The 26,780-nt window shown below is 44.9% G+C and overlaps 1 protein-coding gene across 2 annotated transcripts in view; it reads right to left on the bottom strand.

The window, feature by feature from the left end:
- The window catches only part of ZNF217 (zinc finger protein 217), a 47,016-nt gene extending 31,962 nt beyond the window's left edge, over nucleotides 1-15,054 (bottom strand). For both annotated transcript variants that reach the window (XM_006141901.3, XM_027766361.1), the window contains exon 1: nucleotides 14,968-15,054. The gene's annotated coding sequence lies outside the window, so the exon portion shown is untranslated. The remainder of the gene's footprint in view (nucleotides 1-14,967) is intronic.
- Nucleotides 15,055-26,780: the final 11,726 nt, after the last annotated feature.

The following is a 26,780-nucleotide window of genomic DNA, read 5'->3' as shown; positions in this document are numbered from 1 at the left end:
CCGCAGGCCCCGCCCCTCGGCGCCGCCCCCGGGCCCACGTGATGTGCGCAGGCGCGCCCCTGCCCCTCCCACTACCACGGACTCCGCCTCCGAAGCGCGAGTGTGCCGGCGAGCGCGCGCATCCACTGTTCTCGCGCGGCGATTCTCGCGCACGCGCGCGCCTGGCTTCCCCCGCCTTCCCCCTCCCCCGCCATCCGGCTTAACGTGGCCCTCGCGAGCCCGGGCGGTTTCAGTGACAGGTACTCGCGGAGGGGGCAGCGGCCTCAGTGCGCAGGCGCAGCCGGGCCTCCTCGCCGCCGCCTCCTCCCTCGCAAGGTGTGCCCAGGGGAGGGGAGGGGCGCAGAGCCCCAATTCTTGGTGTCCTGAATTAGAAACAAAAACATTCTCACACTGCTTTGAGTAGAGGAGGAGATAGCTGTGTACAAAAATACTTTTTCGGCATTTCTTCAAGTGTGAACAGATAGATACCAAGATTCTTTTCTCCTTAAATTAGTTATCGACATAAAGCTGTCCTTTCATTGTGTTTTAAGAGCTGAGCACGCGCTATTAGAACTTGAGATTTCTAACTTGGCCTAGGATCCAAGAATACACTTGGTTTTGATAGAAATCCTCTTGGATGAAACCGGGTTTAAAGTCGGGACAAAAAGCACTACTCGCCTTTTCCTCTCTTCCCTATGGCCAACTCATTGAAAGCATTTCCCAATTCTTTTTCTTTTTTTTTTCCACAAAAAGAATGAATGCAAGAAAAGACAAAAGGCTATAAATCCAAAGGCCTGTGGTATTCCCCCATTTTAAGTCAGCCCCAAGGAGGAACCATAGACGCGACAATCACATCCCCAAATGCAAAGGAACACAAACATGAAACGGATCTCTGTAAGTTGCTACAAAAGCCAGGGTATTTTGTTTTGTTTTGTTTTGTTTTTACTGGCCTTCGTTGTATCCAAAACGAAAAAAAAAAAAAGAAACTTAAAACACATGAAGAAAGGCCCTCAGCATACATATTTGCTAAATCAAAAGGAACAACAAAAACCATTACAAAAACCATCCAGAACTGGTGAGCAATGCAACCCTTAATAAATAGGAAAAGGAATTTGAGAAGACAGCTTAGGGAAGGGGAGGAATTTGCCAAGTGTAATGTTTTGCTGTCGTTTTATATATAACTACTAACCCCACATATGGTCTGGTTAGTCTTTTTTAAAAAGGAAGTGAATCAATTACTTACTCACACTTAATTAATTAGCAGTGCCAGAAGTAGATTCTTAAGCCAGCACTATTTTTTTCACTCAAGTACACTGGTATTGATCGCTTTCAGTACTAGGGTTCCTTTTCTCACAAGAGATGAAGACTTTAAAATATTTTTTAAAGCCTTATAAATATTCACATTCTAAAAACACAAGCCAAAAACTACAGTCTTCATAAACAAGAAACTTCATTTAACTTGATCAAAACAAATGACTCGGCGCCAGGCAGCCACACACACAAAGAAGCTCCTAACCGGTGGGGGCAGGTTGAACCTTAACGTAAGTGGAGCCTCACTCTCCACGTTAATGAATAACCTTTGAACTCCAACACCTTGAATGCGGTAAACACAATAGCACTGATGGTTAGAAATCCTAGTGTCAAAATTGAGCAAGAAGAAAAGTACAAACTTTTCAGTAGGAAGAGGGAAACAATCAAATATTTTGACAAATAATCGTTTCACTGGGGAACAATGGGACTCCTGCTCTCAGACCCTGTTGCTACTGAATCATTTTCTGAGCAAAAAAAAAAAAAAAAACATTTTCTCTGTGTCCTCACAAAGCCACCCGTTTGTTATCATAGCACCGTAGGGTTTGTGACTTCCTCCCTCCCCTCCCCACCTTCCATAGGTTGTAGCTTTTAAAACTAAAAGATAATTGTATTAACTGCTCTGTCTGCTAAGAGTTTTGTATGTGATTCTCATGTTTGAGCAAAGAATTACAAAGAACCTTATTCCTGGAGACGTGCCAACAAAACTGGGAAATCGTTGCAAAATTCTGCCAGTGACTGGCTGCTGGGTTGCAGATACAAACTGTGTTTTTCAAAAGGGCGTAGAGTGATCTGAATTCGCCGGGAGGGCTTCTGGGAGACACATTTCTTCCCTTGGAATGGGAAGACAGCTACTTAAAATTTGGAAAGCTTCTGGAGTTAAAACAATTAAAAATGGACACTCCAAAAACAGGAGTATACTAGCAACCTTCTGTTCTGTAAGAAAAGCTAAGAAGCCCCATTATTATCAGAATCCAGAGTGAAAATTGGAAATCGAACGTTGGCCTTCATCCCCTTAGCTCCACCCACAGGAATCCTGCCTGGCCATCTCTCTTGGCCAGACCATCTCAAGGCAGTCAGGTGCTACCGAACGACGCACCACCCGCCCAGCCACAACAAAGACTGGAACCTGAAGAAACGTCCCTTCAAATGGGAGCTGCAGCTCGGCACATACTCCCCCAGAAAGGGCAGAAGAGCGCCACTTCCCCTCTTCTAAATGGCACAAACAGCAGCTCCACCACGTTTTTCACAATTACCCACACAGGCCCCTCCTTAAGACATATTTCGCAGTATGAGCTTATAAAATCACGCCATCATCTCTGATTTAAACCTAGAGATATCAGGCCTCTTGGTTCAGCTAACATCTGATTTTCTCTCCAGATCCTCCCTGTCACAGCATTCTCAGACCTAATAAAAACAAAACAAAACAAAACAAAACACCTCTGGTTTGCTGTATTTAATGCTCATTGGAATCATCTTCTGAGCCTTAGTCTTAATCAGTAGAACAGAACGCTGTATGAGCTTCCTGTTTCACAAGTATTTATTTTACTGTGAGCCTATTATAGAAAAACAATTTGGAAAACTGCGTGTAAATCCCTGGGGCTGAAACACAGCCAATATAGATACTTGTGTAAAAGAATTCAGTGTTCAAGAGCAGGAAAACCTGAAAAACTGCAGTGAGGAGTTAGCAGGAAAAGAAAAAGTTAGGCAAACCTGGCAGCATTTGCAGACGACAAAGGACATTTGAGAAGGAAACGGGGACAGCCCTTTTCACCAGACTGAATGCACTAAATTAAGCAGGGTTAACAAACAACCCCAGGGAACAGCACACATCTCTCTTTTCTGTTAGTTTCTCTGTCCCGTGCAACTCATCTGACCAGTTTTCAACCCTCTGTAAAACATCACAATATATGGTAAAAGTCCAGCGCAGAAGTTACCTTTCAGAAGTGAAGGCAAGTGTCTAGAACCTGGAAACTCACTCTAAGAGTCCTTGACGCTAGTAAGAGTTAGCCAGTCCCCTCGGCTGGGAACAAAACTGGGAGAGATGTGATTGCTGGTTTTTATAAGCAAACTAAAAAAGGGAGGGGCTGAGAATAAGGCTCCATTTAAAATAGAAGTCTAGATACAATCAGAACCTGATTGAATTAATCTCAATAACACAAAGAGCAGTTTTATTTTAACTGTGTTTGTCCCATTGTTCAGCTTCACAAGTGCCCTCCCTCTTAGCAAGCACAAGTTCTGTCTTCTTCTAATATTCTGGAGTTTTCCAAGGTTGACTTCACTGAACACGTTAATGTAACTTTCTTTTAAAAATGACTCGTGTAAAAAACAAACAACAATAACAAAGTGTCATGTGTGACCTAATACAGGAAGCACCTCTTTGAAGCTCTGTGTTCATCGAATATTCCAAATAGGGAGCTTTGGGGTGGGAGGGAAGACAGAAGTGGAAGGTAACTAATAACTTACTGAAATCTGATCACCCTCGCCATCATAGGAAATGGGGCACCTTCTGTCCACCCATTGACTCAACCCGAAACTTGAAGTTAAATGTCAGTATTTATTCTTCGTCTCTGTTGCACCCCACACCACCATTTCTTAATTGGTAAACCTATCATTTACCTCAATGCGTATTTTCTTTTCCTTTTCTTGCTATAGGGCACATGCGCTCCCCAGGAAGACAGAGACAGACAGAGAGACGAGAAATCACCCCCCAGGGGGGATGGCCACACCGCAATCCCTTCTCCTCCTTCTCTCGGAATATCTTGGGCACGCACGCACATGCGCCCGGCATGAGTTTAAGCACCGGGTCCGGGACTCAAACCGCAGTCGACTACATGGGAGTCCAGCGACATAGCCATTACACTAACTGCTGGTCCCCGTATTTTCTTTCTTTAAGAATTACTTTATTTAACTCTATTTATTTATTTATTTATTTTAATTTGACCAGGGAGAGACAGAGTGAGAGAGAGAGAGAAAGTGAGAAAGCAAGCCTTCAGGTCTGGGACTCAAACCGCAGTTGGCCATGTGGGAGTCTAGCACCCTAACCACCATGCCACCTGCCTGCCCCATCTACCTTAATACATCTCAACTCTGGGCCCAGCAAATGGTATGGTGGTTGGGGGCGGTAGACTCCCACATGGCTGACTATGGTTCAAGCCCTGGACCTGGTGGCTTGCTTTCTCTATTGTGTGTGTATATCCTTTAGTAAAATTTAAAATAATAATACTAATAATAGTGATAAAATTAAATAATTATTTATATATATATGTGTGTGTATATGTGTGTATATATGCACACGCACATACAATGTATACATATACGTCTCCTAACTTTGTTCATTATCTTCATCACTAACATAGGCTACTCCAAGGCACCATGACTGCTGTCTCTTCCAGACAAATAAGGTGCGTCCAGGTTGCTCCAAGCCTCCTCCTCTCTGGGTTTGCCTTCCCTGCCTGCCTTTGCCTGCCTCCTCCGCCCAGAGCCTAGGAGATCTTTTATAATGGCTATCAGATCATGTTGCCGCCCTGCTTAATGGCTTCCTAGTGCCTCCGGGGGGAAAAGAACTAACTCCATGATAGGTTGCTTCACCAGTTGTCACCGATCTGGCCCCTGCCTAACTCACCAGGTCTTAACTCTTGGCCAGCCTTTCCTTCACTCAGCTGTGCAAACTTCAGCCTCAGCTTTCTCAGTGACCTAGAGTCTCAAACCCCCCATCCCAGTCCCTGTGCCTAGCGCATCTTCATTCCTCTAGGAAATCGCTTGGACCTTTCTGAGCGAGGTCACACCTCAAGCCCCCCAGTGCGAGGGAAGCTCTGACGTGGTGGCCCAGTTAAGACCCTCTCTCCAGTCACGTGGGCTCAAATACTCCAGTTCCACCCTTTGAGAGCCACATAATCCTAGGATACTATTTAATCTCTTGGGTTTCAGTTTCCTTATCTATAAGAAGAGGTAAAGATTAAGATCATTATAACACGAGTAATTTCACTACTTGATATTTGCGTTTCTGTGGGACTTTGGAGAATGAATGAGACACACGCTGTCCAGAGTTTTCTGGAGCCGGTGCTCCCTCCTTGTGGGAGAGGGGCTGTAAACAACGCAGATGAAGCCCTCGCCCTTGGGGTTTATCATCTAGAGGGAGACAGACAGACAGCCTAAGGGGACTGGTTGTTGGGGGCTCCCTGAGGAGCAGAGACACCCCAGCAAGTCCGGTGTCAAATCGTATTAAGAGTGGGAGGAGCATTCCACTCAGAGGGAGCGGAAACGGCCCAGGGAGGATGACAGCTGGGCTCAGGATCGGAACTGGTAGCTGCCAGTGGAACCAGGGCCCTGGGGTGAGGACAACAGAGCAAGGAACCAAGGTAGGACCTTGTAAAGACCATGGCAAGGACTGGGGGCCTGACTGGAGCTGCAGGAGGCTATGACAGGGCAGCTCCACATCCACGCTACGTGGCCACCTCTGTGTGCACCCCATGAGTCAAACATTCCCCTCCCTTGGGTCAAGTCGCTATCCCCCCCCCCATCTCCGTCTTCCCCACTGCTCCTGCTCAGTCCTTTGTGGGTCCTGGCCTCCTCTCTTGACCTCTACATGCTGCAGTGTCCCAGGGCCGAATGCTGGAGCCTCTGTATATCTAGTAATTTCAGCCAATGCAGTGGTTCAAAATAGCACCTCCATGTTGAAGGCTCTCAAATTTACACATTTCCTACCCAGAACTCTCCCCTCAACTCCCTAAATCTATTTCTTCTTTATTTTTAAGGTTTTTGCCATAGGGCACGTATACTCACCAGAAAGAGAGACAGAGGGAAAATGAGAAATCACCGCACTGGGGCGGTGGGTGGGGTGGGAGGAGGGGGTGGCTATGCCGCACTCTCCTCTCCGGATTTTGAGCATGCATGCACACACCCTGGCATGATTCTCAAGCCGCCAGGGCCAGGACTTAACCCCCATCCACCTGTTGGCCCCCAAAACCTTTTATTTTCTTTTTTTAGAGGGAGATTTTTGTCATAGGGCACATGCACTCACCAGAGGGACGGGGAGGGACAGAGAGACAGAAAGCGAGAAATCACCCCCGGGGTCCCTTCTCCTCCACTCTCCTCTCAGGATTTTGGGCACACAAGCACACACGCAGTGTGAGTTTTAAGCCGCTGGGTCCGGGACATGTGGGAGTCCAGCGATGTAACCATTACGCCCACAGCTGGTCCCCCCCAAAACTCTATTTCTAACTGCTGACACCAGCTCCAGCTCCACAGCCCGTGTTTTCAGAGCAACTGTCCAGCAGTGACTTCGAGCATCACATCTCAGAGCAGTCACACGACTTTCCAGAAGTCGAGTCCGATTATGTCACAACCCCTTTTTTTTTTTCTTTTTTTCTTTTGGAGAGGTTTTTGCTATAGGGCGCGTGCGCTCACCAGACAGACAGAGAAAGACAGAGAGAGAGAAAGCGAGAAATCACCCCCCAGGGGGGATGGTCACGCCGCAATCCCTTCTCCATTCTCCTCTTGGGATCTTGGGCACGCACACACACCCGCCCGGCGTGAGTTTAAGCCACCGGGTCCAGGACTTGGACCACGGTCGACTACGTGGGAGTCCAGCGACATAGCCGTTACACTAACTGCTGGTCCCGTCACAACCCTTTCTAAGAGTCCCAGTGTCTATAAAAATAGAATTCCTGAAAATGTGGCAGGCAGGATCTCTCCTCTTGGGATCTTGGGCACGCACACACACCCGCCCGGCGTGAGTTTAAGCCACCGGGTCCAGGACTTGGACCACGGTCGACTACGTGGGAGTCCAGCGACATAGCCGTTACACTAACTGCTGGTCCCGTCACAACCCTTTCTAAGAGTCCCAGTGTCTATAAAAATAGAATTCCTGAAAATGTGGCAGGCAGGATCCAGTGGGCTTGTCAAGACTGGATTTTAGTCCAAGAACACTGGGAAGCTATTCTTCAAAAGTTGTCTGCAGACAGGGCAAGAGCCATGGAGCTGCAGAGCTACAAGCTTAGTGGTTCAGGAAGCTGGATCCCACATAGCTGACAGCAGTTCGAGTCCTGGCCCCGGTGGCTTCAAAAAATCGCCAGTCCATGTGCTTGGGCAAGAGCCATGGAGCTGCAGAGCTACAAGCTTAGTGGTTCAGGAAGCTGGATCCCACATAGCTGACAGCAGTTCGAGTCCTGGCCCCGGTGGCTTCAAAAACTCGCCAGTCCATGTGCTTGCGTGCCCAAGTTCCCGGCAGGATAGACAGATGGAGAAGGGACCGCGCCATGATCACAACCCCACTGGAGAGTGCAGTCTCTCTCTTTTTGTCTCTCTCTCTGGTAAGCACATGCACCCTGTAGCAATTTTTAAAAATTAAAAAGAAAAAAGGAACCAGGGGAGCCAGCAGGCAGCATGGTGGTTAAGGGCACTGGATTCCCACATGGCTGACTGCAGTTTGAGTCCTGGACCTGGCAGCTTGCTTTCTCACTCTCTCTGCCCCTTTCTGGTCAAATCAAAATAAATAAATAAATAAAGTTAAATAATTCTTAAAAAAATAAAAAGCACGTAACTCCGAAGAGGTGTTTTGTTTCTCTTTTTCTGTAAGAGCTGGTACCTCCCGAAGATGAGTCCTGGTCACAGAGGTCCTGACAGACGTTGAGGACACAGCCCTGAGTCAGGCAGACACCTTCCTCGCCTGTGCCATGTGGTGGCAGGATCAGAGCTTCTCCCAAAAGCCTGCCTACACTGGACCAGCTATCATCCTCCCACCATCACTCCGTTAGCAATGATCAGCTTTTCTTTCAAAAGAGGAAACTAAGGCAGTGTGGTTAAGTAACCTACCTGAGCTCACACAGCTGACAGTCGCTTCTCATCTGAACCGAGTCAAACCCCAGCTCTGTTACTAAACTTCCTCAGAAAAATCGACACTGAAGACAGCAGACGGCTCAGCCCCTGTGACTCTGGGGCAAAGGCGAAACTTCCTCCCCCCAGCTCCCTTCCCCCACCCCGGGCAGTGGCCTTTCACTCGGTTGCCCTGGGGCAGGTCTCCTCCCGCCCCTCCATTCCTGGTCTACCTGAGTACTTGTCTCTCTCCCCCACTGGACGGCAAATCATCTCTCAGAAAGTGAGGAAGAAAGGTCATCCCCAGAGATGTCCACACAGCAATTAGAGTGTTTTTTTGCAAGGAGTCAGGAGGTGATAAATGGTGAAATTCAAGTGTCCCAGAGGAGGCTTAACTTCCTTCCACGCCTTCCCCTCCCCACCCCTCCTAGCTCACCAGGTAGTTAGTGTCACAGATCTGCCATTCCAGAACCTCTCACGTGCACCCTTTCCTTTCCATGCGTGTCATCCTCGTTTCTATTGATAGTTGGTTTCTGAGATGTGAAATAACCTGACAGCCTCCCCGTACCTGTACCTGTCTTCTTCCTAGGCGTCTATACTTTTCCCTTAACCCCGCTAGTAACCATCCTGCTACATCCCTGTATGAAAATCTCCAGTTTTACTAAAATAAGTCAGAGCTCCCACTCTTAGGATGCAAAACCACACCATGGCCCCAGCCTACCTGTCAGCCTGATTCACTGAATAAATATTTATTGGCCACTCCTTTCTCCCAAGCACTTGTTGAGGCAGCAATTAAAGAGTGAGGCACTAAACAGATTGAATTCCTGTCCTCCTGGAGCTTATATTTGAATAGGAGAAATAGACACTATGCAAATTAAAACACAAATACATAGAAAAGCCTGTAATTACAGTGTCTAACCTAGAGAAGTCAGCCCTCCTGTGCACAAAGAAGCATAAACAAGGATGCTCACTGAGGCCTTGTTTACAACCATGAAGAATTCAGAAACAACCTACATGCCTGCCAAAACAAAAATGGACACAAACCCAATTTTAGCGTACAGACAGCAGTTGGGAGGGACACAGGAGCGCCACAGGCACTCACAGTGGGTCACTAAGACAGAAGTTTTTTTTTAAAAAATCAAGCTGCAATAAGGGTATGCCATTCTTGTTTAGAAGCATACAATATATTTTCTGAAATATGCATATATGTATATAATACATACTTGTGTATATACACAGAGATCGTAAGTATCTATGCAGGCCAGCTTGTGGCCTGGCAGTTAAAGGAGCCAGATCCCACATGACCAGCTGTGTGGTTTGAGTCCCAGACCCAGTAGCTTGAACAACACACCAGGTACCTGTGCATGGGTGCATGGATGCCCCAAATCCTGAAAGGTGTAAGAAATGGAAAAGAGATTGCAGTGTGACACGCCCTGTGGAGGATGTCTTTTCCTTTCCTTCTGTCCTTCTCTCCCTGACAAAAGCACAACCCTTCTAGCAAAAATAAATAAATAAACCATTTATATATATATACACACACTCACACACGAGTAAATATGTAAGTAAATATATAATATATAAACCGTGTGTGTGTGTGTGTGTATAAATAAATACAAGAGGGTCAGCAGGTAGTGTGGTGGTTAAAGGTGCTGGAGTCCTACGTGGCTAACTGGGGTTCAAATCCCGGACCTGGCAGCTTGCTTTCTCGCTTTCCTTTTCTCGCTCTGTCTCTGTCTGGTCAATTTTGAAAATAATAACAACAACAAATGGAACTAACAAATAGTTCTTTAAAAAGAAAATACATGAATAAAAATGGGAAGGCCCACATCAAAAGTCATGCTGGCAGGTGGCATGGTGGTCAAGGACGCCGGACTCCCACATGGCCAACTATGGTTCGAGTCCCCAAACTGGTGCCTTGCTTCCTCACTTTCTCTCTCTCTCACTCTCATTCTGTCCCTCGGGACCAGCAGTTAGCGTAATGGCTATGTTGCTGGACTCCCACGTAGTTGACCGTGGTTCGTGTCCCGGACCCGGTGGCTTAAACTCTCATTCTGTCCCTTTAGTCAAATTTAGTAAATAAATAAATAAAATAATTCTTTTTTTAAAAAAAGTCTTTTCTTAGAGATTGTTGCTATAGGGTGCGTGCACTTGCTGGAGAGACAGAGAGACAAAGAGACAGAAAGCGAGAAATCAGCCCCCAGGGATGGTGGCCATGTCACAGGCCCATCTCCTTTTTCCTCTCAGGATTTTGGGTGCAAACCAACGTGCACAGGGCATGAGTTTTAAGACACTGGGTCTAGGACTTGTACTGCATGCAGTCGACTACATGGGACTCCACAAATATACATATATATGGTTTATACAATATTTTTATGTGAAACATACAAGGGGTCGGCCTTCAAAAAGTTCGTGGAACATGCCTACTATGAAAAAATTCTGCATGGATTTCAAAATTGTTTTGTACCAGAATAAACTCATATTTTGATTCAGTTTTTCTATGGACTCTTCCTCCCCTTGGACTCTTTAAACTCTCCCGATATTCGTATTTTTACCTATATAATAAAAATAAATTGTCTGTCTTCATATAGTTACATAAAGTAAACAGGCACAGAAAGACAAATACTGAATAATCTCCTTTACATCTCAGGATGCTCTACTCAGAAATAGAGAGGAGGTAGTCACCAGGGTAGGGCGAGGTTGAGGGGGTGGGGAGAGGCTCCCAAAAGGCAGTTTCAGTAGGCAGGAGGAGCAGGTCTAGAGATCTACTGTACAGCCTAATGGCTACAATTTATAATAACATATTTGAAAACTAGTAAGAAAGTGGATTTTTTAAAAATTTGCTTTAAGGGAGCATGCACTCACTGGAGAGAGACAGGGAGATAGAAAGTACCCCCCAGGGAGGATGACCACACTGCAATCTACCCTCCCCCAGTCTCCTCTTGGGATTTTGGACACGCATACACATGCATCTGGTGTGGTTTTCAAACTACCCACCCAGGACTCAACCACACAATCATGTGGGATCCAGACACCTCAAGCACCCCGCCACGGGACGGCCCCACTAAGTAGATTTTAGATGTTCTCACTACAGGGGCCAGCAGATGCTGTAGTAGTTAAAGTGCTGGATTCCCATGTGGCTGATGGTGGTTCAAGTTCCCTACCCCAGTGGCTTGAAAGTCACACCAGGTACATAGCAGGATGATTTCTTTTTTTTTTTTTGGAGAGATTTTCACTGTAGGGCGCATGCGCTCGCCAGACAGACAGAGAGACATAGAGACAGAAAGCGAGAAATCACCCCCCAGGGGGCATGGTCACGCCGCAATCCCTTCTCCTCCATTCTCCTCTCGGGATCTTGGGCACGCACGCACACGCGCCCGGCGTGAGTTTTAAGCCACCGGGTCCGGGACACGAACCGCGGTCGACTACGTGGGAGTCCAGCAACATAGCCATTACGCTAACTGCTGGTTCCCAATAGCAGGATGATTTCTCACTTGCCCTCTCTCTCTCTCTGTCTCTCTCTGTCTCTCTCTGTCTCTCTCTCTCTCTCCCTCTCTCTCCCTGTGGTGCACACACACACATCCTAAAGCAAAAAGCTTTTTAAAAAAGTTCTCTGAGGCCAGCAGATGGCGTGGTGGTTAGGGCGCTGGACATTCCCACATGGCTGACCACGGTTCAGGGCCCAGACCTGGTGGCTTGCTTTCTCACTTTCCCTCTCGCTGTTTTTGTCTCTCTCTGGTCAAATTTTTTTTAAAAAATGAATGAATAAATAAAATAAAGTAAATAATTCTTTAAAAAAAAAGTTCTCACTACAGAAAAAATAAATAACTGTGATGGGTAAGTTAGCTAGCTTGAGTTAATCATTCCACAAGATAAGTAGCCCCGCCTTATCCTCAGGGGTTACACCCCAAGACCCCCCAGTGAATGGCTGAAACTGGGGAGATGCCCAACCCTATGTATACATATTATGTTTTCTCCTCTACAAGCACACCGATGGTAAAGTTTAATTTATAAAGTAGGCACTGTAAGAGATGAATAACAATAGCTAATAATAAAACAAACAGCTCTGACAATATGCTGAAATAAAAGTCATGTGAATGTAATGTCTCCCTGTCTCTCAAAACATCAGACCACAGTTGACTGTGGGTAAGTGAAAGCTTAAAAGCCAAACCACAGATGGGGGGAACTACTGAATACACATATTAAACATCACACCGTCCGCCATAAACATACAATCATTTTTCAATTAAAGATAAATAACTTAAAAACATATAATTACACATTCTGTTAAATACTCTTGAGGAACGAAACATTAGAAACACATTCTCTAGTATTTCTATATATGACTTTTTGGTAAGCATTTGATAAATCGGTCTGTACTTACACTGGTCTCCCCAGACACGTGCTGCCAGCAGGAGTCAGTCCTGCCAGCCCAGAGCCCACAGTCCACTCCAGATGCACCTGGTCGGCCTCTCTCCTGGGCTCAGGGCTTCCATCCCGGCGTTCCCGAGATTAAGCCTCGCCCTGGCTGCCTACCCTCGTGTTCCCACCTGAAGCTAGGGCCAGTTTCCTGCACATGGGACACTGGGCTCCCTACATGCAGTGTTCCGTGTTTGGCTCTTCTGTGTAGATCAGTAAGTGTGCTCTCTAGGTTCTGACGCTCGACAAACAGCATACTTCAAAAACTTCATGGAAATAAGGAATAAACTATGAATTTATCCTGAGGCAAAAAATAATCATTTGAAATCCATGCAGAGTTTTTCACAATGCGTATTTCCATGAAGGCTTTCATATTAAGTACCTACTGCATACTACAGGAAAACAAACAGATCAAAATGCCTGTTCTCACTGAGTTAGCATCTAATAATACAGGGTGTGAGCTGATAATAGGTGAAGTGGCCAAAGCAAAGACTTCGGATTTCATTCTGAATGAGTTTAAGAGCCCTGGAACAGTGTGTGCAGACTACCTGGTTCATTATCAAGCAGCTTATGAAGCATTGATAAAAGCAAGAGCACTCCTAAAATAGCAGCAGACAGTCTCCCTCGCGGAAATCGCGCAATAGTTAAAGGTATCTATTTTCAAGATTTTTTCTTCTTTTTTTTTTTTTAAATAATCATTTATTAATCTTTATTCATTCATTCATTTTTAATTTGACAGAGAGAGAGAGAAAGAGGAAGTGAGAAAGCAAGCCACCAAGTCCAGGACTCGAACCATGGTCAGCCATGTGGGAGTGTCCAGTGCCTTAACCACCATGCCACCTGCTGGTCCCAAGATTTTTTCTTCATGTATTATTTTAAGGTTTTTGCCATAATGCACATGCGCATAACAGAGACAGTGAGAGGGAAAGTAAGCAATGATGCCCTGGGGGGATGGCCACACCAGAATTCCCTCTCCTTCTTTCTCCTCTTGAGATTTTTGGCATGCACACCCATGTGCCCAGTGTGATTTTCAAGCTGCCAGATCCGGGATTCGAACCGTGGTTGACTGCATGGGAGTCCAGCACCGTAACCACTACACCACCTGCTGACCCCTTTGCAAGTTATTTTCACAATATAACGGTACTAGTCAGATGAGGACCAAGTGGGGAGGATAAAATAATTTCTTGAACCTCTACTATGGGCCCTTCTCGACACCACATCTGATTTCTCTCATGGTGTCAACAGTTCTGGTAACTTGTACATTTAAATCCCTTTGCAGATGAGGGAACGGAAGCCATAGAGGTAAACTGGCTTTCTAACTTCTCATACTCGGAAGTTCTGCAAGATAAAGTGATGTTCTAGCTCCGATCTAATCCCAAAGCCCACCAAGACTCCTGCTATTCCTTCTTGTCCTAATGGCTGAGGCCTTCAGAGAGTAGAGAATTAATAATGGCGGTGGCTGGTATTTTATTATAGGGACGGCATGTTATGTACCATTTCCAGTTACCCAGGCAGAGTCGGGATCGGACTGGAAACCAAGTCTGAGCTCTGAAACTGGCTCTCTGGGTTCAAAACAAGATTTGGCCACCCACCCGTGCCACTCATGCCATCTCACTTCAACTCTCCTTACCTCCGTTGTCCCCAAGTTACAGATGGAGGTGATAGTACCCACTGACAAATGTATTTGAGGCGAATAAATAAATCCTGCCTCGCAACATGCATTGGGGGATGGGCACCGAGCACGCATTACAGCATGCTATTACTGGGGCCAGCAGGTGGTGTGGTGGTTAAGACGCTGGACTCTCATATGGCTGACTGGGATTCAAGTCCTAGACCTGCCAGCTTGCTTTCTCACTGTCCCTTTCTGTCTCTTTCTCTGGTCAAATTTAAATAATAATGATAAATAAAATTAAAGAATTCTTTTTTTAAAAAAAGCATACTATTGGGACCAGCAGATGGCATAATGGTTACATCACTGGACTCCCACATAGTCCACCACAGTCCGGATCTAGCGGCTTAAAACTCACACCGGGCATATGTGCCTGTGTGGCCAAAATCCAAAGAGGAGTGGAGGAGAAGGGATTGTGGCATGGCCATGCCCCCTGCGGAATGCATTCTCATTTTCCCCCTCTCTCTCTCTCTCTCTGTCTCTCTGAAGGGTGCACTTGTTCTATAGCAAAAATATCTCCAAAAAAAAAAAAAAATGCTATTACAATATTATAAAGACAATCACCCAGACCACGGACGCCTGCCAAAGACCAAGTTTTCTGACTCCCCACAAGTTTTCCAACCAGTACAGGTCCTGGGAAAAGAGAAGGAGGGGGTTTTAAGCAGGGGAAGGAGTGATTCTGAAATGATGGGATTTGTCTACTCCAGGAGCTGAGTCACTCCATCAGGAGTTAGGCCACCAGTGTAGACTCAGCAAATGAAATTTTCTGAAGACTATACCTTGCTGTGGGCAATCCTCAGAAGGTGGGAGATGACCTGTCTTCAAGGTTCTGGGCCGTCCTTTCCAACCTGCAGGTCAAGCGAGGCCTGAGAGGCAGAGCAGAAGAGGGTAGAGGGAAGCAGATGAAATTGACGAGTCCCACGTGGGTTATTATGCCCGCAGTCCACACCCTGGCGGGACCCTGGGATTGGAGGAAATCCTGGAGATGAGATTAAGGTCTAGGCCACACCCTTGATAGGCGCCCAGACCCAAGTCCTGAAAACTAACCCGAGATCAAGATGGAGATCGGACTCTGATCAGAACCGCCGCCTCGCCACTTGGCGTTGCAGCGCCCAACACTAACAGCAGGGGTGCTAGAAACCCGAGGTGACCGGAACTGGCCCTCAGAGCCTGGCTGGATTCAAGTCCTCACCCTGTTGCTCAGCCTTACTGCTGAGCCTCCCTGCCTCACCTGTGAAATGGCACCATAAGGCGCCCGGCGCCTGGGCGGTCGGACTCAGGGTTACAGGAACTAAGAAAGGCCTCGAACCCGTGGCTGGCACATGGCAATCACCCCACGCGCTCCAGCCAAAATGACATTAACCATGAATCTCTGGATGGTTCCCTGCCCCAAAACAGCCTTCAATGTGGGGTAATCCCTTTGGCCTCTTTGGCCACTTTTTTTTTTTTTTTAATGTGGTTAGCACATTTTGTTGACATATTTTTACAAAGAAAAGCCAGTATGTCCTGTTAAAAATAATTTAAGAGATTATGTTGTGTTCCCACTTGCTCTGAGGAATGACCATGTCCTCACTGAGTGGGATGAAAACAGTGGAAAGCAAATGAGCATAAGAGGACCATCCTCCCTGAACTCTTTCAAAAAAGAAAGAAAGAAAGAAAAATTTAGAGACTGGAGTTTAAAGACCATCATGCTAAGTATTTACTTATCACAGTCTGCCCCCACACATCCACATAAACACAAGATAATGAGGTTTGTTTTCCTCGCTGCTTCGGAAAACAAAAACAAAAACAAACCCCCCCAAAAAACAAAAACCCAAACTATCACTTAAACTTCTCCAAAGCAATACAGTTGAATTTTCTATCAGGATTCAGAGCCAATACACTATAGCCCTTAAACTAGGAAATACTATGAACAGAAATAAACAGTTTCTGAAGCTGTTTTATTGGAAGTCTACAAATAAAAACCGTGTGTCCCCAAGGAAACAAAGTAGAATTTGGATTGCAGCTAAAATGGCTCTGCTCTAATCCTCGCGGTCACTCTGGGTCTGCTCTCACAAGGAACTCCCGCACCAGAAGTTGAACGCTCGCTTTCAACCCTATTTTTTGCATCATCAACTCAGCCATATGGAAACAAATAAAATACTCATCTTAAAAGAAGAAAAAGAAAGAAAGAAAAGAAAGAGTCGTAAGGAAAGGAAGAGAAAGCTGACCTGCCCATCCGCACCTTCTCCAGGATGGGTAGGGAGGCGTGAAAAGATGCAGGCTCCCCTCCCCCTCCAGAACGGCTCCTCCCGGCTGGGTGGAAACTATCTCATGACCACGTTTTCAACAAGTAGACCGGTTCCCTCCCTCGGTTAATCAAAGTCGCTTTGTGGTTGTTTGGCAGTCTGCGCATGCCGTGTTTTTATAGCTACAGAAAAGGTGTATTTACTTATTTTGTGATGGCTGCGACCATAGGACAGACGTAAGCCAGCCTCTTTCAGCCAATGATTTATAAGAGCTCTGAAAAGCTCGGCCTTTAAACATTTTAATAGAGGCTCTCTCATCCTTTGTAAGTGGAAGTGTAAATTGGTACAGTCCCTTTGTAAACAACTCAGTCCGCCAAGTCAAGGGCCTTACAAATGTAGTACATTCGGATGCCCTGAGAACACTCCTGGAGTCAATCCTAAGGAAACAGCCCTAATCGAGGAAGAGGTGTGTGAACAAAGGTATTCATGGCAGGGAGATTTAATAGGAGGAGGAGAAACACAGACAAGCTGGCTCTCTTTCTCTCTCCCTCTCCATCTGTAATGTGGACACCCAAATTTAAAAAAAAAAAAAAATGATTAATCATCCAAGTTATCCCCAAGCTGTTGCAGAGCTATTTTAAAATGAGAAAGTTCGGGGAAATAGTGATCGTAGTACATGGAAAAAAACATGATGCAAAATCATAGCTGTAATAAAACTGCACATCTTTCAATTAGTAAGCGAAGAGGCAGGCTGCCGGCGTATATACAAATATGGAAATTTTCATATGGACTGCATATTGCCTGATACCCCGCAACTTTAATTTCACTAGCTGTGATAATGAGCCATTACAGCCCATACATATTGTATGTGTGTCGAGAGACAGAAAGAGAAAGAGAAAGACACATTCATACAGGAGAAACGTGACATGCTGTATTGGAATGCATAATATTTTAGCAAAGGGGGGGAAACCAGGAGTTTTGGAGCAAAGGGATTAACATTGTGAAACTGCAACACTGGGTGTTAGGTTTGAGGAGTTCATCTGACTATTTTTTACTTTTCCCTCTGCTTTGGCATGCATTTCAAAATTTTAACGAGAAACATTTAAGTGTTTGTTTTCCCATTATAGGATATGTATGACCTTTTTTTCACTTCCTATTTTTCTCTAATGACTTTCCATAAAGCACCTGTATTACTTCTGAAATCAAGCAAATTAGCATGTATTTTACCAAAAGAAATTAAAAATAAGAAGAGTTCACTCCCCCTCCGAGGTGCTTTTATTGCCGTGTAATTCTAGCGAATCCTCTGAATGCCATGATAAGCTTGTGTACCTTCAAATGTGAGGTCGTAAATGGGATAGCCCCATGCCATCCGAGCCTGCGCTGTAAATATGATCGGCTGATAAAGAGACCAGCTGCAAGGAGCCATCTGAAAGATTAGGAGTCTTTTGAAAACACACACACACCACCACCGCCACCAACAACAACAACTCTTGCTCCTCAATATTAAGTGGCAGGAGACTCTGGTTTTATTTCTAAAGTTTCATGCAATAACCATGTTAGCAGCAAGTAGGGCAGACTTGGACACACCACCACGCTGACTCAGAAGGAAGGGTTCCACATTCCGTAATTAGCAGCATCAGAAAAGCACCACTTCCTGCCCTGAAGTTCCCATTTCATCCAGCTACAAAACTGCCTTAACACACCCGGCCAGTTCACGTAGAGGATTCTGATAGTCTGGAAACAGATCCTGTTATTTCATTTCTTTGTATCTGACCTCGTTTTGTTTTGTTCTGTTCTGTTTTAGTGTACTAGACGCTCTGACGTTGTAACTTTTACAGATTGGAGATGTCTGTGAGGACACCATGAATATTTCCTTTGTTCCCAGGCTTCCCGGGCACCCTGTACATGTTGAGACCACAATTGGAGGCAGAGAGATAAATGCTCAGCCAACTTCTAAGTGTGGCTTCCTGGGTTAATAGTAGTCAAAAGATTCAAAGTGCTGGACCAGAAGTTTCTTTTTTAATACCAATGACTTAAATTAAGTTTACGATTTGTATTAAAGTTCTGTGGCAGAGCTCATACAGGATGCAAGCGCCTGAGGAAGATTTCCAAACAAGATTACGCGGTTTTCCAGTGTGATATATTTGATCGTGTTGGAAAAGGCGGTGGCAGCGCCATTGCAACCTTAATTGAAATGTCAAATTCTCAGGAAACATATTCTCTTGGTAAATATTGGATGTAACCATTGTAACAGCTATTTACTTAGAATGGCAGTGGTTTTAAAGAAATGTAAAATAACCCTAAGCAGGCCATTCACAGATTGGACAGACTTTTTTTTTTTTTTCTTTTTCTAACAATTTGGAAAAAACACCATTTTTGCACTTTGAGGTTTCCCAAATCTGTTCTCCTAGGCCTCATTCCCTTTTCTCATTTTTGTCCTCTCTTGCTTAAATTGTATCTTTTTGTTGTTGTTGTTGTTGTTTTGCACACAACACAGAGGAAAAGTGGGAAATCGCCCCAGGAGGGGTGGGGATGGCCACACTGGAATCCCTTCTCCTCCATTCTCCTTTGGGATTTTCGGTGCGCAACACACATCTAGCATGATTTTTAAACTGCCAGATTCAGGGTTCAAACCGTGGTCAGCAGGGGGGTAATTCAGTGCCTTAACCACCAGCCCAGCAACTGTATCTTTTCAAAGCTATATCTTTGAGGTTTTGATCACCAGTTTAAGAGATTTATACATATATTTTTTTCTTTTTCTCCCCTAGAGAAAGGATCTCTCTCTATTGCCCAGGCTGGCCTCAAACTCGCAGTCCTAATTCTTCATCTTTCCAGTATTTCTTGGCTTTCAATTAAATACGGTAGCTATCAATAAGAGGACACATTTTTTTAAAAAATGTATTTCTTGGGCCAGTCAGTGGCATGGTGATTAAAGCAGCTGGATCCCATGTGGCTGATAGCACACTTTGAGTCCCCGACCTGGCAGATTGAAAATCACACCTAGCACATGTGCATGTGTGCCCAAAATCCCGAGAAAATGAAAGAGGATTATAGCATGGCCATACCCCCTGGGGGTGCTTCCTCATTCTCTCTCTCTCTCTTTGGTGAACACATGTGCCCTATAGCAATTTTTTAAAAATTTATTTTCTTCATTTTATGAGTGAGAGAGATAGAGACAGAAAGAGACAGAAATACAACACTTCCACCAGTGTCATGAGCCACCATCCACCCCCAGAATCAGCCAGCCCGGGTCAGGGGCACACAGGAGCCCGTGTACTCGGGAAGTCTCTGTGTGAGAACAGTGTTCTTCCCCTGTGAGTCTGCTTCCCGGCCCTGCAATTCACTGCTGGGCCACCACATGACCTTGAGGACAGAGGGGTTGCATTTATTTTCTTTATAGAATTACTTTATTCAATTTCATACATTGTCATTATTTATTTTTACTTACTTTTTTTTTTTTTGAGAGGTTTTCGCTATAGGGCACGTGCGCTCGTCAGAAAGACAGAGAGAGAGACAGAAAGCGAGAAATGACACCCCCCCCCAGGGGGAATGGCCACGCCGCAATCCCTTCTCCATTCTCCTCTCAGGATCTTGGGCACGCACGCACACGTGACCCGGGGCCCCCGGCGGCAGCGGCAGACAGGTCTTGCCGGCAGCCTCTATATTTTTTAAAGAGTTATTTTAAGTTTATTTATTTATTTATTTATTTATTTTAATTTGACCAGAGAGGGACAGAGAGAGAGAGAGAAAGTGAGAAAGCAAACTGCCAGGTCCAGGACTCAAATTGTTATCAGCCATGTGGGAGTCCAGCCACCTTAACTGCCATGTCACCTGAGGACAGAATTTGTTTTAAAAGTTATTTTAATATTTTGTAATTATTCCATTTTTAAAAAAGAATTTTTGGGGGTGTGAGTTTAAGCCACTGGATCTGGGACTCAAACTGCAGTTGACTACATGGGAGTTCAGCGACATAGCCATTCTGCTAACTGCTGGTCCCAAAAAAGAATTATTTTATTTAACTTTATTTATTTTAATTTGTCCAGAGAGAGACAGAGTGAGAGGAGATGGGAGTGGGTGTGGGCGCATGGAACGAGAAAACAAGCTGCCAGATCCAGGACTTGAACCACCGCTGGCCATGTGGGAATCCAGCACTCTTAACCACCACACCACTTGCTAGCCCCGAGGTCTATTTTTTAAGGTGTATAGTCTATACCTTAGGAGAAAGCAAAAGATTTCTCTAGTGGCAAACTTGCCTACTCAGAAGCCTAGGAGGGAAAGAAGAACGCGAGCGCAGGAATTTTATTTCTTCTGAAGGCGTCTCTGGCATTAGAGAGCTTTGGAGGGAGTTCAGTGGAGTAGACCAAGCCCCATTGGGTCTCTTCAGAATGAGAACCTGTCCTTCCAACCTCAGAGAACAACGAATTTCTTCTGATAAGTCATACGTTGTAATTCTGATAAAAAAATGTATTAGAAAGTACAACTACTATTGGTTTGTTGGGAGAGTCATTATGCATTTTCGAACAGAAAAATGTAGAAAAATATATTATGACTTTCCCAGCAACCTAAGATAAAAATTAGGTCAAGCCGAATCGAGAATCCAGGACACTAGCTTAACTTAAACAGACCCGGGGCTTTTGGTTTCTGGGTCGTGTAAAAGCCAGTTGACTCTGTCTCTGACTCAGTTTCCACACTCTTGTTATACTGCAGGACTCCATGGCAGTGCTTCAAAACTGCCTTGTGCCTCTGGCGCGGCCTTTATGGAGGTACAATATGTCACAGACTTTTCTTTTCAACTTGAATATGATGTTTACAGAGTACTACATTGTAAGACACCATCTTTGGCCTGAGAGCTTAGATCCCTATCAACTGCAAAGAACTCAAGATTGAAATAAAAAACATAAAACAAATAAAATAAAAAAGGGAGCAGCAGTTAGCATAATGGCTATGTCGCTGGACTCCCATGTAGTCGACCGCAGTTCGTGGCCCGGACCCAGTGGCTTAAACTCACTCCGGGTGCGTGTGCGTGCGTGCCCAAGATCCCAAGAGGAGAATGGAGGAGAAGGGATTGCGGTGTGACCATCCCCCCTGGGGGGGTGATTTCTCGCTTTCTGTCTCTCTCTCTCTGTCTGGCGAGCGCACGCGCCCTATAGCAAAAACCTCTCAAAAAAAAATTGAAATAAAATTGTTCTTGTTAATATTTGGGATATATCAGGACCAGCAGCTGGCATAATGGCTATGTCACTGGACTCCCATGTAGTCGACCGCGGTTCGAGGGCCGGACCTGGTGGCTTAAACTCACACCGGGCACATGTGCGTGCATGCCCAAGATCCCGAGAGGAGAGGAGAATGGAGGAGAACGGATTGCGGTGTGACCATCCCCCCTGGGGGGGTGATTTCTCGCTTTCTGTCTCTCTCTCTCTGTCTGGCGAGCGCACGCGCCCTATAGCAAAAACCTCTCAAAAAAAAAAATATATATATATAAATATTTGGGATATATTACTCAAAAGAAACATTTTACTTGTGAAAGAAGGTGACGAGCTAGCTCTGTGGTCTAGTGGTAAGGCAGCCAGATCCACACGGCTGACCATGTGCTTCTCGTCTCACACCCAGCAGCTTGAGAAACAAGTAGGACACGTGTGTGTACCCCAAATCCCCAAAGCAGAGAGGGAGGAAGATGAAGGGACTGTGGCACCCTCCCCATGAGAGGGGGGTGCCTTCTCCTCTCCCTTTGTCTCTGCAGCTCTTTAGCAAAAGCACACACACCCTACAGCAGGAAAGGGAAGAAAAATGATCAGTATATCTGATTTCACCCTAAAGTTTTCTCTTCTTTTATTCCTGTACATTCTAAAGTAATTTCCACTATCCCTTTCTCTTATCCAAGTTATTAAAGATTTCACGTCTCTCAGATTCCAAGGTATTGCTGCAAAACACTGTAGATCCATGAGGGAAACACTAATCTTATCATTTACAATAATTCAAGCTTCTGTTATCCAAAACACAAGGACTCCTGGTATGTTCTATTGTGTTTTGTTTAAATAGAATCCCTTGTGAATGGTCGGTCGGTTAGTTGCCCAGTGGGCTGAAACCATCTTAGCAAATGTGTAATGATTCAGGCACAAATACCACTCTGCCACCTGGCTGGGCCTGTCGCTGTCGCCAAGTCTATTAGATAGTGACCTGCGGGACCTCCTGGCCTTGTTGATATTTCTGTGCCTATCTGTACATCACTAGTCGGGCTACTTCCTCAGACATGGACCGAGTTTGATTGAGATGTTCTCAATAGGAATTATATCTGAAGATAACAAATGGTTATTGAAACAGGAATATGAGTAAATGTTTAGTCTTGCTTTTGGGCATTCCAAGATGGTTTTGCTATTTTTAATTTTTATTTATTTTTTTATTATTTTTATTTTTTTTTCAGAGTTTTTTGCTATAGGGCGCGTGTGCTCGCCAGACAGACAGAGACAGAAAGACAGAAAGCAAGAAATCACCCCCCGGGGGGATGGCCATGCCACAATCCCTTCTCCTCCATTTTCCTCTCAGGATCTTGGGCACGCACGCACACACACCCAGCGTGAGTTTTAAGCCACCAGGACTGGGATACAAACCACGGTCCACTCCATGGGAGTCCAGCGACATAGCCATTATGCAAATTTTTATTATTTTTATTTATTAATGTTATTAACAATTAATTTATTTTATTTATTGTTAATATTATTAATTTTTAATTTGACCAAAGAGAGGCAGACAGAGGAGGAGAGAGAGGGAAAGTGAGAAAGCAAGCCACCAGGTCCAGGACTTGAATCACAGTCAGTCATGTGGGAGTTCAGCGCCAAAACCACCATACTACCTGCCAGCCCTATTTTTTTTTTTTTATTTCTAAACTTTTAGCTTTTTTTTTTTTTTTTTTTTTAAGTGGGATATCTGATTTTTTTTTCTTTGTAGCTTTCCTATGGCATTTGAATGTCTAAGTCTTTCGGAAACTTTTATGTTTTCTGGCCAGTCAGCAATACTTAGTATTTTCTATAGTAATTAAGATTAAGAACATTGGCAAAAACTGGAGAGATTTGGAAAACAACTTTGTAATAATTTGGCAAGGAAATTCTTGAGTAAGCGTATACGAGTTTGAATTTACTAGAACATTTGAGAGCAGTTAAAATGTTTTCACCAAAACTTATTTTGTTCCTTTTTTGGTAGACATAGGCATACAACTGAAAACTATCATTAGAAGCATAAATAAATCATTGTGCTGATCAAGCCAAGAAGCTGCTGTGGGAGGCTTCAGAATATCTAGGGCGGAATATCTGCAATTCCAACTCTAGTTTATTATAGGTGTCAGATTAACCCTTTATGAAAAGCTGATCCTGGAGCTGGCAGGTGGCATGGTGGTTAAGGTGCTGGACTCCCACATGGTCAGCTGAGGATAAAGTCCTGGCTTTGGTGGCTTGCTTTCTCTCTCTCTGGTGAGCGCATGTGTCCTATAGCAAATTTAAAAATAAAAATAAATACGATTAAATTAAAAAAAATTTTTTTAAAGCTGATCCTATCCTGGGACCAGCAGTTAGCATAATGGCTAGGTTGCTGGACTCCCATGTAGTCAACTGCGGTTCGTGTCCTGGACCCGGTGGCTTAAAACACGCCGGGCGCGTGTGCGTGTGTGCCCAAGATCCCGAGAGAAGAATGGAGGTGAAGGGATTGCATGGCCATCCCCACTGGGGAGTGATTTCTCACTTTCTGTCTCTCTGTCTCTCTCTGTCTGTCTGGTGAGCGCATGCGCCCTGTGGCAAAAACCTCTCCAAAAAAAAAAAGCTGGTCCTATCCTAAATATTCAAATTTACTTAATGTTTATTGACCTGATATAGAGTAGTCTGGATGGTATTAAAATCATCATCTTCCAAACATGGGAACACTAACATGATATCTGTATGATTAAATCATAAATGGATGTTGAACAAATGTAAACAATATTTTAGAGGCCACAACAGATTAATCAGAATTATTCGGGAGCCAGCAGGTGACATAAAGGTTGAGGCACTGGATCCCACATGGCCAACTGTGTAGTCTGAGTCCCAGATTAGGAGACTTAAAAATCTCACCAGGCACCTGTGCGTGCATACCTAAAGTCCAGACAAAAGAGTGAAGGAGAGATTGCAGTGTAGCCCTCCCCCGGGAGGTGATTTCACAAGTTCCCTCTCTCTCTCTCTCTCTCTCTCTTCTTTCTCTGGTGAGCTTATGTGCCCTATAGGAAAATAAGTAAATAACTAAATAAGAATTATTCGGGAGGCCATTGAGTGGTGTGGTGGTTGGCATTCAGAACTCCCACATGGCTGATGGTGGTTCGAGTCCTGAACCTGGTGACTTACTTTCTCACTTCCCCTCTCTCCCACTCTCTCTCTCTCTCTCTGGTAAGCGCGTGTGTCCTATAGCAAATTAAAATAATAATGATAATAATAATACTAAATAAAATTCAATAAATGGTTCTTGGAAAAAAAGAATTATTTGGGATAACTCCACAGTAAACTAGAAGTATGTTGTTATTAGGTCTACTTGCCTGCCATATTTCAAATAAGAGTTCTCAAATTCTACATGTGTCTTATGAAAGATTCGAGAACATAGTCTAGTATGCAATTATAATTATTTTTTAAAAATAATTATTTTATTTAACTTTATTTATTTCAATTTGACCAGAGAGGGACAAAGTGAGAGAGAGAGAGAGTAAGAAAGCAAGCCACCAGATCTGGGACTCAAACTGCTGTCACTCATGTGTGAATCCAACGTACCCTTAACCACCACGCCGCCTGTTGGCCCCTGCAATTATAATTTTTTTTTTTTTTTTGGAGAGATTTTCACTGTAGGGCGCGTGCACTCGCCAGACAGACAGAGACATAGAGACAGAAAGCGAGAAATCACCCCCCAGGGGGGATGGTCACGCCGCAATCCCTTCTCCTCCATTCTCCTCTCGGGATCTTGGGCACGCACGCACACGCGCCCGGCGTGAGTTTTAAGCCACCGGCTCCGGGACACGAACCGCGGTCAACTACGTGGGAGTCCAGCGACATAGCCATTACGCTAACTGCTGGTTCCCTGCAATTATAATTCTTAAAATTACTTTTCAATTGTGTCTGTTTGGAATAGGGTACGTACACTGGCCTGGAGAGAGATGGGAGGCAGAGTAGGGAGGAGTGAGAAATTACCTTGGGACAGTGGCCGGAGGGTGGCCACGCCACAATCCCTTCTCCTCCATTCTCCTCTTGAGACTTTGGGCACGCACACACGAGTGCCTCGTGTGTTTTTCAAGCCGTTGGGTCTGGGGCTCAAACCGCTTCGTCAGCCATGTGGGATCCAGGGCCTTAACCTCCATGTCACTGGCTGGCCCTGCTTTTTGATTTTCATGGTTAGAAGCCCTTGCTCATCATTACGCAACATCTGAAAATTGCAGAAAACACCCGTAAGCCCAACACATGAGATGTGGACACCACCATGCTGGCTCTGCTATCTTTGCTGACCGCCTTTTGAATGGTATAATGCTTCTTTTCACCCGCTTAGCCCACAGTGCTCATTTTCCTCAACTGTCAAAAATAATGTGAGTTTTGGGGCCAGCAGATGGCGGAGTGGTTACATCACTGGAGTCCCACATGGCCAACAGTGGTTTGAGTCCTAGACCCGACAGCTTGAAACTCATGCCAGTGTATGTGCACGCGTGCCCGAGATCCCGGGAGGAGAATGGAGAAGGGCCTGTGGTATGGCCATTGGGGGGGAGGGGGGTGATTTCTCACTTTCCCCCTCACTGTCTTATCTCTCCCCTCCTCAGCAAGCACAAGCGCCCTAAGGCAAAACCTCTACAAAAGAAGAAGAATCATAACAATAATAATAATAAAATAAATTTCTTGAATCGTGTCTTGTAAAATTTTATAAAATACAAATGCTGTAAAGCTTTTTACCATTGCCGCCTCGGCACCCCCAACTCCTTTTGGTTGGGTAAAGTGCTGGTGAATGTCTCTGAAAGTGAAACAAACAATTTCATGATCTTATTTTAACTTCATAAAAAATACACATGTTGTTTTTAAAAGAATTATATAGCCTCAGGGCCAGCATGTGGCATGGTGGTTAAGATGCTGGACTCCCACCCGGCCGACCATGGTTACCGTCTCAGACATGATGGCTTGAAAAATCACACCGGGCAGGGTCAGTAGGTGGCGTGGTGGTTAAGGGCGCTGGACTCCTACATGGCTGACCACGGTTCGAGTCCCAGATCTGGAGACTTGCATTCTCACTTTCCCTCTCTCTCCCTCTCACTCTGTTCCTCTCTGGTCAAATTAAAACAAATAAATAAAGTTAAATTAAATAATTCTTTAAAAAAAAAA

The sequence above is a fragment of the Tupaia chinensis genome, unplaced genomic scaffold, assembly GCF_000334495.1.
Source record: "Tupaia chinensis unplaced genomic scaffold, TupChi_1.0 Scaffold000066_1, whole genome shotgun sequence".
NCBI lineage: Eukaryota > Metazoa > Chordata > Mammalia > Scandentia > Tupaiidae > Tupaia > Tupaia belangeri.
The sequence above is the reverse complement of the archived record's forward strand: the minus strand, read 5'-3'. Positions and strand labels throughout refer to the sequence as shown.